The sequence below is a fragment of the Miscanthus floridulus genome, chromosome 10 (assembly GCF_019320115.1).
Source record: "Miscanthus floridulus cultivar M001 chromosome 10, ASM1932011v1, whole genome shotgun sequence".
Lineage (NCBI taxonomy): Eukaryota > Viridiplantae > Streptophyta > Magnoliopsida > Poales > Poaceae > Miscanthus > Miscanthus floridulus.
The window spans coordinates 134,030,356-134,042,681 of record NC_089589.1 but is presented as its reverse complement, the minus strand read 5'-3'; positions in this window follow the sequence as shown (position 1 = coordinate 134,042,681).

Genomic DNA, 12,326 nt, shown 5'->3' with positions numbered 1-12,326 from the left:
GACTAAAGGTCCCTGCCCAACGGTCGTCCGTGGGGCAGGGATCTTTAGCCCCGGCTGGTATTACCAATCGGGACTAAAGGTTTACCTTTAGTCCCGGTTGGTAATACCAGCCGGGACTAAAGCTTTTAGTCCCGGTTTGGGTGATATCCTGGGAATAAATATTAATCTTTAGTCCCGGTTTGGCCACCTAACCGGGACTAATTATGCCGGCCTATACACCCGCTCATTTCTTTCTCCCCGAGCCCGAGCCATTCCATTCAAACTCACTGTCTCTGTTCTTTAGCTTGCTGTTGTTCTTGCTCTCTCCCCCTCCATTGGTGTTGCTCTTCGATTTTGGAGGTAACAAACTTAATCCTATTATGTTTTATCAGTAGCTTATCTCATTTTGCGATGTAGATGCATGTGTAACTTTATATGTTAGACTTTATTATGATTTTATATGTCATTTTTAGCTCAAAATCACAAGTGTAATTTTTTAGAATTATTTTTTCCATGAAATGAAATACTTAGAAATCATGCCTTTTATTTTTTAGAATTAATTTTTCCATAAAATGAAAAACTTAGAAAATAGTTAGAAAATTGTAGAAAATCCGTACTAGTTGAACTTGCGGACCGTGATCAGCTCGGCGAGCATATTCTCTGCCGAGCGGTAACGGACGTCAAGGAGGAGCTTTGATTCTACGAGGGAGAGTGGCAACGGTCGTGGAAGACCGTGTTCCCTTCCTCGTAGAATCAGAGCTCTTCCTTGGCCAAGTACGGTGCCGTCCGGTGGAGAAATGCTCGCCGAGATGATCACGTAAGCAAGGTCAACTAGTACGGATGGTTATTTATTGAAACATGTTTTTGAGCTATGTGATTTCTATGTCATTTTTAGCTCAAAATCATATAATGATTTACAATAGTAAAATCACTTGATAGTTTGGTATTTTACTATTATACATAGTACATATTTCATGGTTTAGTTAGATAAATAAATAATTTTAGTTTTGTTTAAATATATTATTTTAGAAAATGTGAAATTTACACTAGTTTGCAAAAATAAGTATAGAAAGTAGATGACAACCGGTACCGGATCCTCGGCCTCTCGTTCGGTTGCGAAACGACTGAGGCCAGAACCCCCTCTCATTATCTGCGGCAAGTGTAAGCAGAAGATTGTGATGGAGTACCGAGTCAAGAGACAGGGACCCAACAAGGGTCGTGTTTTCTACAAGTGCCCGGATCGCGATGTGAGTTTCTTATGCATTTGATTATTATGGCTAATTGACCTGCTTTTCTTGAATATTTTTGACTAAATATTTTTTGGCTTTAATTTCAGTGGGAGGGCAATGGATGCGATGGTTGGTACTGGGAGGAAGATTATGCTACATACATGCAGAATTCGGCTGCGCTTGAGGTAGCGGCTGCTGCTGATGAGGCAGTGAGCCAGCAGGAGAAGCTTATTGATATTCAACAGAAGAATGATTTGTCTGTTTTAGTTGCATACGATCACGAAATAATTATGTTACTGAAGTGCATTGTAGTTTTAGTTTGTTTAGTGATAGTTGGGATTGCTTACGTTGTAGCCAGGCTTAGTTAATTAATCAACAGTGTGTGTGTCATCTATGTTGTGTAATAAAATACTTAATTATGTTCAAGGTTTTCATAATTTGTCGTGTAATGTAGATTATGTCACGCCATTGGATGTATAATGCCGATCGCCGCTCCCAAGACTTTATTGAGGGCGTGCACTATTTCTTAGGTGTGGCCGAGGCAAATAAGCGGGATGGTTTCGTGTGCTGTCCATGTGCCCTATGTAAGAATTTAAAGGAATATTCAAGCTCAATGAGTCTTCATTCACATTTGCTTAAGTCAGGTTTCATGTCAAACTATATATGTTGGACTAAGCATGGAGAAAGCGGGGTCATGATGGAAGAAGGTGAAGGAGAAGATTTAGACATTGATGACATTATTGCTCAGTATGGTGCCTTTGATGATACTACAATGGGGGGGAGATGAAGAAGAGGTAGCGGCAGAAGATGATCTCGGTGATGCTATTGGCGATGCCATTCGTGATGCACAACAAAAATGCGAAAGTGAAAAAGAGAAAGTTAAGTTCGAGCGCATGCTTGAGGATCATAGGAAGTTGCTATACCCGACGGCCGAAGAGGGGCAAAAAAAGCTAGGTACAACATTGGAATTGCTATAGTGGAAGGCAAAGAATGGTGTATCCGATAAGGCATTTGGGAATTTATTGAACCTCATAAATAAGATGCTTCCGAAGCCAAATGAATTGCCCACCACTACGTACGAAGCAAAAAAGGTTGTCTGTCCTTTGGGATTAAAAATCTAGAAGATACATGCATGTCCTAATGACTGCATCCTCTACCATGGCAATGAATACGATAATTTGGATGAATGCCCGGTATGTAAAGCATCGCGGTATAAGATCAGGCGCGATGATCCTGGTGACGTCGAGGGTGAACAACGTCCTAGAAAGAAAATCCCTGCCAAGGTTATGTGGTATGCTCCTATAATACCACGCTTAAAACGTTTGTTCAGAAATAAAGACCATGCAAAGTTGTTGCGGTGGCATAAAGAAGACCGTAAGGTAGACAATATGCTGAGACACCCAGTTGATGGGTCCCAGTGGAGAGCGATAGACAGGGAATTTCCAGAGTTTGCAAATGAGGCTAGAAACTTAAGGTTCGCCTTAAGTACAGATGGTATGAATCCTTTTGGGGAGCAGAGCACTAGTCATAGCACTTGGCCAGTTACTCTATGTATCTACAACCTTCCTCCATGGTTATGCATGAAGCGAAAGTTCATTATGATGCCGATCCTCATCCAAGGTCCGAGGCAACCTGGCAACGATATTGATGTCTATCTGAGGCCATTAGTTGAAGAACTTCTAGTTTTATGGAACAAACCAGGTGTACGTGTCTGGGATGAGTACAAACAAGAACACTTTGACCTACGAGCAATGTTGTTCGTAACCATCAATGATTGGCCTACTTTAAGTAATCTTTCAGGTCAGACAAACAAAGGATATAATGCATGCACACATTGTTTTGATGACCTTGACAGTATATATTTGAAAAGATGTCGAAAGGTCGTGTACCTTGGCCATCGTCGATTCCTTCCTTTGAATCACCAAGTAAGAAAGAAAGGGAAGCATTTTAAAGGTAAGCCAGACCACCGGAAGAAGCCTCATAACCGAACCGGGGAAGATGTACTCGCAATGGTCAAGGATGTGAAAGTAGTATTTGGAAAGGGACAAGGCTGTGAATCTGTTCCCAAAGATGCTAAGGGACACGCACCCTTGTGGAAGAAGAAGTCCATCTTTTAGGAGCTACCCTATTGGCAAGTCCTAGAGGTCCGCAACGCAATCGACGTGATGCACATGACAAAGAATCTTTGTGTGAACCTGTTAGGATTCATGGGTGTGTACGGGAAGCCAAAGGATTCACTTGAAGCACGCCAGGACTTGCAGGGCATGAAAGAACGAGACAACCTTCATCCAGAGAAGACAGATGATGGACGTCATTACTTAAGTCCTGCTAGCTACACGCTTAGCAAAGAAGAGAGGGACAGCATGTTCGAATGTCTAAGCAGCATCAAGGTCCCATCGGGATTCTCCTCCAATATAAAGGGTATAATAAATGTGCCAGATAAGAAATTCCTAAACTTAAAGTCCCACGACTGCCACGTGCTTATGACGCAATTGCTTCTAGTTGCTTTAAGAGGAATTCTACCTCCACATGTACGTCTAGCCACCGTGAAGCTATGTGCATTCCTCAATGCAATTTCTCAGAAGGCAATCAATCCAGTGGAACTAGCTACTCTACAGAATGATGTGGTTCAATATCTTGTCAGCTTTGAGTTGGTGTTCCCTCCATCCTTCTTTAATATCATGACACACATCCTAGTTCATTTGGTGAAGGAGATTTGTATTCTTGGACCTGTGTTCTTACATAACATGTTCCCCTTCGAGAGGTTTATGGGAGTCTTGAAGAAATATGTGAAAGTCCGTTCTAAGCCTGAAGGAAGCATCGCCTAGGGCTATGGAACAGAGGAGGTCATCGAGTTCTGTGTTGACTTTATTCCTGACCTTGCCCCGATTGGCGTTCCCGAATCACGACACGAGGGGAGACTCAGTGGTAAAGGAACTTTAGGGAAGAAAACATATATCGGCATGGAAGACGATTATTTCAATAAAGCACACTACACAGTTCTTCAGAACTCGTCATTGGTGCATCCATACATCGAGATACATAAGGAGTTCTTACGATCCAAGTTTCCAGGAAGACTGAAGCTTAGATTAGGCGTCAGCACGTGGAAAGTTTCAGTGGTTGGTTGCGAAAAGAATGTCAAGGCGATGACAATATTGATGAGCAACTGTATTTATTGGCTAGACAACCATCGTGGCATATCCTCACGTACCAAGGGTACGAGATAAATGGGAATATATTTTACACAGTTGCCCAAGATAAAAGGAGCACCAATCAAAATAGTGGTGTTCGCATAGATGGCACAGATCCAAATGGGAATATACAAACATATTATGGCCGCATAGAAGAGATATGGGAACTAGACTACGCACCTAATTTTAAAGTCCCTTTGTTCCGGTGCCAATGGGTGAAGCTGACCGGAGGAGGGGTAACAGTCAACAAAGAGTATGGAATGACAACAGTGGACCTCAACAATATTGGGTACAAAGAGGAACCATTCGTCCTTGCTGTCGATGTGAGTCAGGTGTTCTATGTGAAAGACATGTCTACAAAATCAAAGAGAGGAAAAAACGAAGACATCAACTCAATGATCAATGAGCCAAAGCGCTACATAATTCTTTCTGGGAAAATAAATATAGTGGGAATTGAAGACAAGTCAGACATGTCAGAAGATTACGAAAGAAATGTCCGAATTCCACCCTTCATAGTGAAGAAAGATCCAAGCATCTTGTTAAATGATGAAGACACTCCATGGTTACGACAAGATCATAACCAAGGGTCATACGTCAAGAAGAAATTCACTGTTGTGCCCGCATGATACAACGATGCATGTTTAATATATTATGTTTTAGAGACGGATATTATGTAATATGTTATGACTTCACATTGTAATATGTTTAATATATGTTTGGATGGTGAAAATTTGTGATTTTTAAATTTCGACGCCTACAAACTAGTTTTCGGAACCCTAGATTGTCTCAAATTGAAAAGTTTTGAATACCAAGTTTGTTAAGCTCATCAATATCTACAATCCTTATATAGGACATTTTTTTATTTGAGAAAGTTTGAACAAAATGTAGTTCAAATTTCACAAGTGTGTGACATAGTTTTAGAAAGTCTATATGAGATTCAAGAATTTGTGAGTAGTGTTTGATAGAAATTTCTCAAATAGGAAAATGAGCTATGTATCAATTGTAGATCTTGCTGAGATGATCAGACTTGGTATTCAGAGTTTTTTCATCTGAGGACATTTAGTGTCTCATTTGAGCAAGTTTGACCAAGTCAAATTTGGTCAAATGAAAAAACAACACTTTGACTCGAGTATTATGAACTCTAAATTACTTCGAATTGAAAAGTTTTGAATACCTAGTTTGTTAAACTCAAAAAGATCTACAATTGTTGTTTTGGTCAACTCTCCATTTGAGAAAGTTTGGACGGTTCAAATTTGTGATTTTTAAATTTCAACTCCTACAAACTAGTTTTCGGGACCCTAGATTGTCTCAAATTGAAAAGTTTTGAATACCAAGTTTGTTAAGCTCATCAATATCTACAATCCTTATATAGGACATTTTTTCATTTGAGAAAGCTTAAACAAAATGTAATTCAAATTTCACAAGTATGTGACATAGTTTTAGAAAGTCTATATGAGATTCAAGAATTTGTGAGTAGTGTTTGATAAAAATTTCTCAAATGAGAAAATGAGCTATGGAACAATTGTAGATCTTGCTGATATGATCAGACATGGTATTCAGAGTTTTTTCATCTGAGATCATTTAGTGTCTCATTTGAGCAAGTTTGACCAAGTCAAATTTGGTCAAATGAAAAAACAACACTTTGACTCTAGTATTATGAACTCTAAATTACTTTTAATTGAAAAGTTTTAAATACCAAGTTTGTTAAACACAAAAAGATCTACAATTGTTGTTTTGGTCAACTTTCCATTTGAGAAAGTTTGGACGGTTCAAATTTGTGATTTTTAAATTTCGACGCCTACAAACTAGTTTTCGAAACCCTAGATTGTCTCAAATTGAAAAGTTTTGAATACCAAGCTTGTTAAGCTCATCAATATCTACAATCCTTATATAGGCCATTTTTTCATTTGAAAAAGTTGTAGAACAAAAATACTACATTTTCTTTATTTTTATAGGTTCAACAAAAATTTCCTGTCAATTTTGGTCAAAAACCGAGAAAAATTGAAACATTGACGTTACAATAATGTGATAATAAATTTCCTATCGAATAATATTAGTTTTATTAATTTTAAGTTACAAATATATTTTTGCATTAACAAAATACTTAGTATTAGTAACATTTATATTCTATATTCATAAAAGAAATTAAAAAAACTTTAGGTTACAAAATTTTCTTATTTACAATAAATAATTAGTTAATCAATAGTATTTTTTAAAATAAATATTGCAAAGTATTGAAGTTGCTATGGAATTAATTGATTAACCTAGTATTAAACAAAATCAAAATCCCAGGCCTTTCCAATTACGCTGGCGGGTTGCCAAAATTTTCAGCCATCAGTCCCAGCCCAGGACAAGAACTGGGACTAAAGGGTGGGTGGCAATTTCGGTGCCCGCCCAAAAAATCTTTAGTCCCGGTTGGTAACACCAACCGGGACTAAAAGCCTTTAGTCCCGGCTTGTAAGGAGAGCCGGGACTAAAGGGTTGGACCTTTAGTCCCGGTTCGGATTACCAGCCGGGACTAAATGGCCTTTTGTCCCGGCTGGTAACACCAGCCGGGACTAAAGGATCCCGGCCTATATAAATCGAACGCCTGTTCGATCTGTTCATCTTCGATCTCGCCTCCGTCGCCCAGCCCCGCCCGGCCGTGCCATCCGCCATCGTCGAGCTTGTCTCTGCCGCGCCGCCGTCGTCGTCTACCCCTGCCCGGCCACGCCATTCTCCCGGCCCGCATCACGCGCCGCATCCTGTCTCCTCCGCCGCCGCACCCGACCCCACCCTCCGTCGCCGACGCTTCCCGCGCGCCCACCGTATACGTCTGCTGCTCTCGATCGATCGGCTATGTTTTTTAGTTTTTTTTACAAAGTCTCGGCCGAAATTTAATTAGTAGTTTATTGTTAGTTTTTTAGTTATTTTTTAGATAGTTTTTGATATATGTTAGATTAAATGTATTAAAATTTAATTAGTATTTTATTTAGATAGTTTTTTATTATAGTTTTTGACATATGTTAGATTTTGATTTTGATATATGTTTACTAGTTTATCTAATTAGTATTTTATTTAGATAGTTTTTATTATAGTTTTTGATATATGTTAGATTTAAATGTATTATAGTTTTTTTTATTATAGTTTTTTTAGATAGTTTTTTATTATAGTTTTTGATATACATGTACTTATTTTCATGTGTTGAGAGAGAGAGAAAATTGTATCTAGAGAGACACATATGTGTTATCACATGCATATCTAGAGATATAGACATATGCACTTATTTCTATGTGTTGAGAGAGAGAAAATATATTGTATCATTCTATGTGTATATATATACATGTACTTATTTTCATGTTTTTGGATCGAAAGTGTTTTTGATTCGATTCCAAAGCCTATACCTTATTATTGTTTATCCTTATGAAATATTATTTGTTATTATATTTAATTGGATTTAGTAATTCTATATGTGTTATCACATGTACTTATGTTATGTACCATAGTAATTATATCTATGTGTTATCTTGAAGATATAAATGGCTGCTCCGGATGATAACTTGAGTGATAACATAATGGCGGATATTATCAACGCCGGCACCAATGTGGATGTAGATGACACGAGTCAGTACTTTGCTAATTATGAGGATATCCTGAATATGCCGGTGGTTGAAGATCAACAAATTGTCGCGCAAGAAAATACTGGCGAGGTATATTCGATTATCTATCATCTCTTATAGATGCATGCGTACGTATATTTGTTGTTAATCGTTGTGTTTCTACTCATGTAGCCGGTCTCTGGATCTACATCAACCACCGACAAAAGTAGGAAAGTCCGAGGGCCAAAAAAGCCATTAGAGGGCCGTTTCATAATATCAGAATTCGACACCGACACCGGCAAACCATTGGGACCACATGCTCAGACATATGTCAATCAATGTGGGTTCATTGTAAGGGATAGGATCCCAGTTAGTGCTCGTGAATGGAAGCAGAAGATATCCGCTCCTAATGTTAGTTTTGTATCTGATCGTGACAAGAACCTAGCTTGGAGAGATATCACTCAGCATTTCACATTACAAGCAGATGATGCTTTGAAGGAGCTAGTGAGGGATTGGACAATGAAGAAGATGGCAACATTGTTCCAGAGTTGGAAGAAGACATTGTATAAAAAGTTTATCTCGAAGAATGCTACGTCGGATTTCAATGCTAAGGCGTTTGTCAAGTTGGAGTCCCATTGGGATGCCTTCGTAGAATACAAGACATCTCAAGACAGTGAGGAACGTGTGATGAGGAATCGGCAGAATGCCCGACAGAAGCAATACCATCATCGCATCGGATCAGGTGGTTATAGGAGTGCTATTCCCAAGTGGTAGAACCAAGAAGCAGAGATTACTGCCAAGGGAATCATACCTGAAACAATAGAGAAGAACTGGCCTCAACGCGCGAAGAATTGGTTCTACGCTCATGGGGGAAGCCTAGACCCAGACACTGGCAAGCTAATTTTCAGCCAAAAAATTGAGAGAGCAACACAGAGACTAGCTCGTGCTAGGGAAGAAGCTGATAGTGGTGTTTTCAAGCCCAACAGAGAGAAGGATGAATTGACATATGCCCTAGAGAATCCTGAACATGGTGGTCGAACAAGAGGCTATGGGGCGGTTCCGTGGCTACACGCATTCCCAGCAGACAAGGATACCTACAGAAGCCGCTAGAGAAAGAAGGTTGAGGAGGCAGAACGAATCCGTGTATTGGAGCAATTTGTTGATGAGTCACGACAAGCATTGCTTGAATCATGTGAACGAGAAAAAATCTCTTGAGGCAAGAATGCAGGAGGAGATCAAGAGGCAAGTGCAGCTAGCAATGAGTCAAATGCAATCGCAATCAACACCGGGAGTCACCATTAGCCCCGTTGGTCAGATGAAAAGCAGTTGTGCTTCCACGGAGCTGCCAGTTATTCAAGATGACGCTGGGTTGCGCTTCCCTATTGATGACATTACCAAGCCTCTAACAACATGTGAGCTGCACATCCTAGATGGTAATAATGCATCAATCATGGTGGTTGTCGGGGTTGTATCTCCAATAGACCGAACGAAGACACCAAGAATCCATGGGTCAGTTATTCAACCTGGATATGCTAGCGTCTCGGTCGATAGAGTGCTCAAAGGTTACAGTAATGTTCCTCTTGACATTGAAGGCGGTGATGGGGAGAAGACACTAGGAGAAGCAGAGAAGACATTTATTCAATGGCGCAAACGCTTCATCATCATTCCTGGGGCACCACCGCTTGACCTACCTCACCCTAGGTACGAATGAAAGTGAATGAAATATTATTTTCCATTAATTTTCTATTGGCTTCAACACTAATTGACCCACAACTTGTTTTTGTAGCAGGGTCTCCCCCTAGCCTAGCCCACCAATCATTCATTCCCCATCTCATCACAGCGTCGCGGGGGGCGAGACGACTTCATCCCCACGGCGATCTCCAACTCCTACACCGGCCCCATCGCCTCCACAACGATCTCCAACTCCTACACCGGCCCCACCGCCTCCACAACGATCTCCAACGCCTCCACGCCGTTCTCCACCAACACCGGCCTCATCGCCTCCACGCCGGTCTCCAACACCGCCCCCCCCCCCTCCACAGCGACGCACTACAAAGACGTCTAAGGTCCCGGCGGCAAAGAAGACCCCGAGAAAAAGAGTTATTTCTCAAGAAATACCTCCTGAAAAGACTGATAAGCAAATAGCAGCTGAAGAAGACAAAAAAGTGAAAGATTTTTTTATAGATATAAAAAACAAGAGTCAAGCGAAGCTTAAGGAGAAGCCGTACTTTTACATACCATGAGATTAGCTGAGGCAGAAGGTCGAAGCTCACAAGAAAAAGATGATTGAAGTTCATAAGCCTCCGCCACTATCAGACTATGACCGCTCCCTCGTGAAGTCATATGATGCAGATAAGAAAAGGAAATGAGCATCAGGGAAGGATGTCCCACAGCTCGGACAACAGAAGCAACCAATGCAAAATCTTGTTGTTGGTAATGAATATGGTTCCAACATAGAAGTCTATCGACCAGACAACTCTGGAGAAGTGTCGGTTCAAGCCCTTAATGCTTTTTTGAAGATACTGGTTTAACCTTAGATCAATTGACGGGCAAAGCTCCAATCCAGAACCTGGAAGTTGATACCTGGAAGACTTATAAATATGGCAAAAGTCTGTACAACCCTGCAGCTCTGAATGAATTGGGTATGCAAATGTACTTGCTCAACAAGTGGTACATGCAGGCGTGTGGCAGGGGGGAGCAGTGGATCTTTGTCAGATTTAGAGACCATCATTACTTCTGTGGCGATGATATCTTACATATTAGTTTCGAAGAATTGCATCAACTATACCACTTGGACGCTCTGGACAAATCAATCATTAGCTCCTTTTGTTTGTAAGTGATTCTTACTTTTATTTAATAAACTCACTTCCATGCGTACGTGTATATAATTATCCTCACATGTAACTTATATTTATATACAGATTCCAGATGTCAGAGCTCCAAAGAATACAAGACACCAGTGTTGGCTTCATTGATCCTTATATCGTATTCAAAACCGGTATTATTGTCAAGGAGCGGTGGGTATCTGAAGCACAGGACAATATCATGAGGTTCTTCGTGAAGCAGCACGACAAGACAACAATACTTTTCCCGTACAACTTTGAGTAAGTGTTAATAATAATGTAGTCTACACATTTTATGTAATATCAATACAACTTATATGCATGTACGTGTGTGTATAAATCAATGCAGGTTTCACTGGATACTCATTGTCATTGAGTTAAACTCAAGTCGGTTAGTAATCTTTGACTCGTTGAGAAAAGAGCGGGCACTATACCAAGATATGTTAGACATTATCCAGCGGTAATTTCGATCTCTCGCGCACAACTATTATTGAATAGACTTTGCTATAATTTATTAACGATCGTATATTATTGGTCGCACAGGGTTTGGAAAGAGTTTATTCGGCAACACCGCAAGGATTGCAAGGCACCACTTAATGTAGTTGAAATACCTGTAAGTTGTACTATATACACTTCCCCACGTGTTTAATTACTATATCGTACTTCAATTTACGTGTGAGATGATGAGAATAATCTTCTTCTCGTACAGTGGTGTTTGCGGCAGCAACCAGGTAATAACTTGTGTGGATACTACGTTTGTGAATTTATCACTGCGCACATAAGAAGAACTCCTGAAGATGTCCTCAGAGTACGTATATATCAATTTTTTATTTATTTTTAAATGAATATATATATATATATGTATTAATACTTTTTCTTTTATTTCAAATGCAAAACTGAATGGTTGAAACGAAGGGTCATGCAAAAAGACTATCTAAAAGCAGTTCAAGAGTCAATAGCAGGATTTCTTCTAGAAAAAGTGCTAAATCCTAACGGCGAGTTCTACTTTGATCCTAAGGAATAAATGATGTAAATTAAATGTTTATTGATATCGTTATTTTCGAGAACAAGATTATGAAAGTGTTGTATATATACATATATATATATCTATAATATATATAGTTTCATACTTTATTCGAATATAATAATGCTTGAGATGAGAATTAGATGTAATTATATGTGTGCGTGTATTTATATTAGCAGCGTAGAATACGTACATAAAAACATATTATATATTAAACAAATACGTGTAACTGAACTGAAAACAAATTAAACAAAAAAAAAGAAAAAGCAAAGGAACCTTTACCAACCGGGACTAAAGGGTGCAGCCACGTTTGCTCGGCTGGAGGGCCTTTAGTCCCGGTCGGTAACACCAACCGGGACTAAAGGTCCCTCTTTAGTCCTGGCTCGATGACCCGGGACTAAAGGTGGCACCTTTAGTCCTGGGATCGTTGTCCCGGCGTGGTAACCGGAACTAAAGACCGTTATCGCCCGGGACAACAAGTA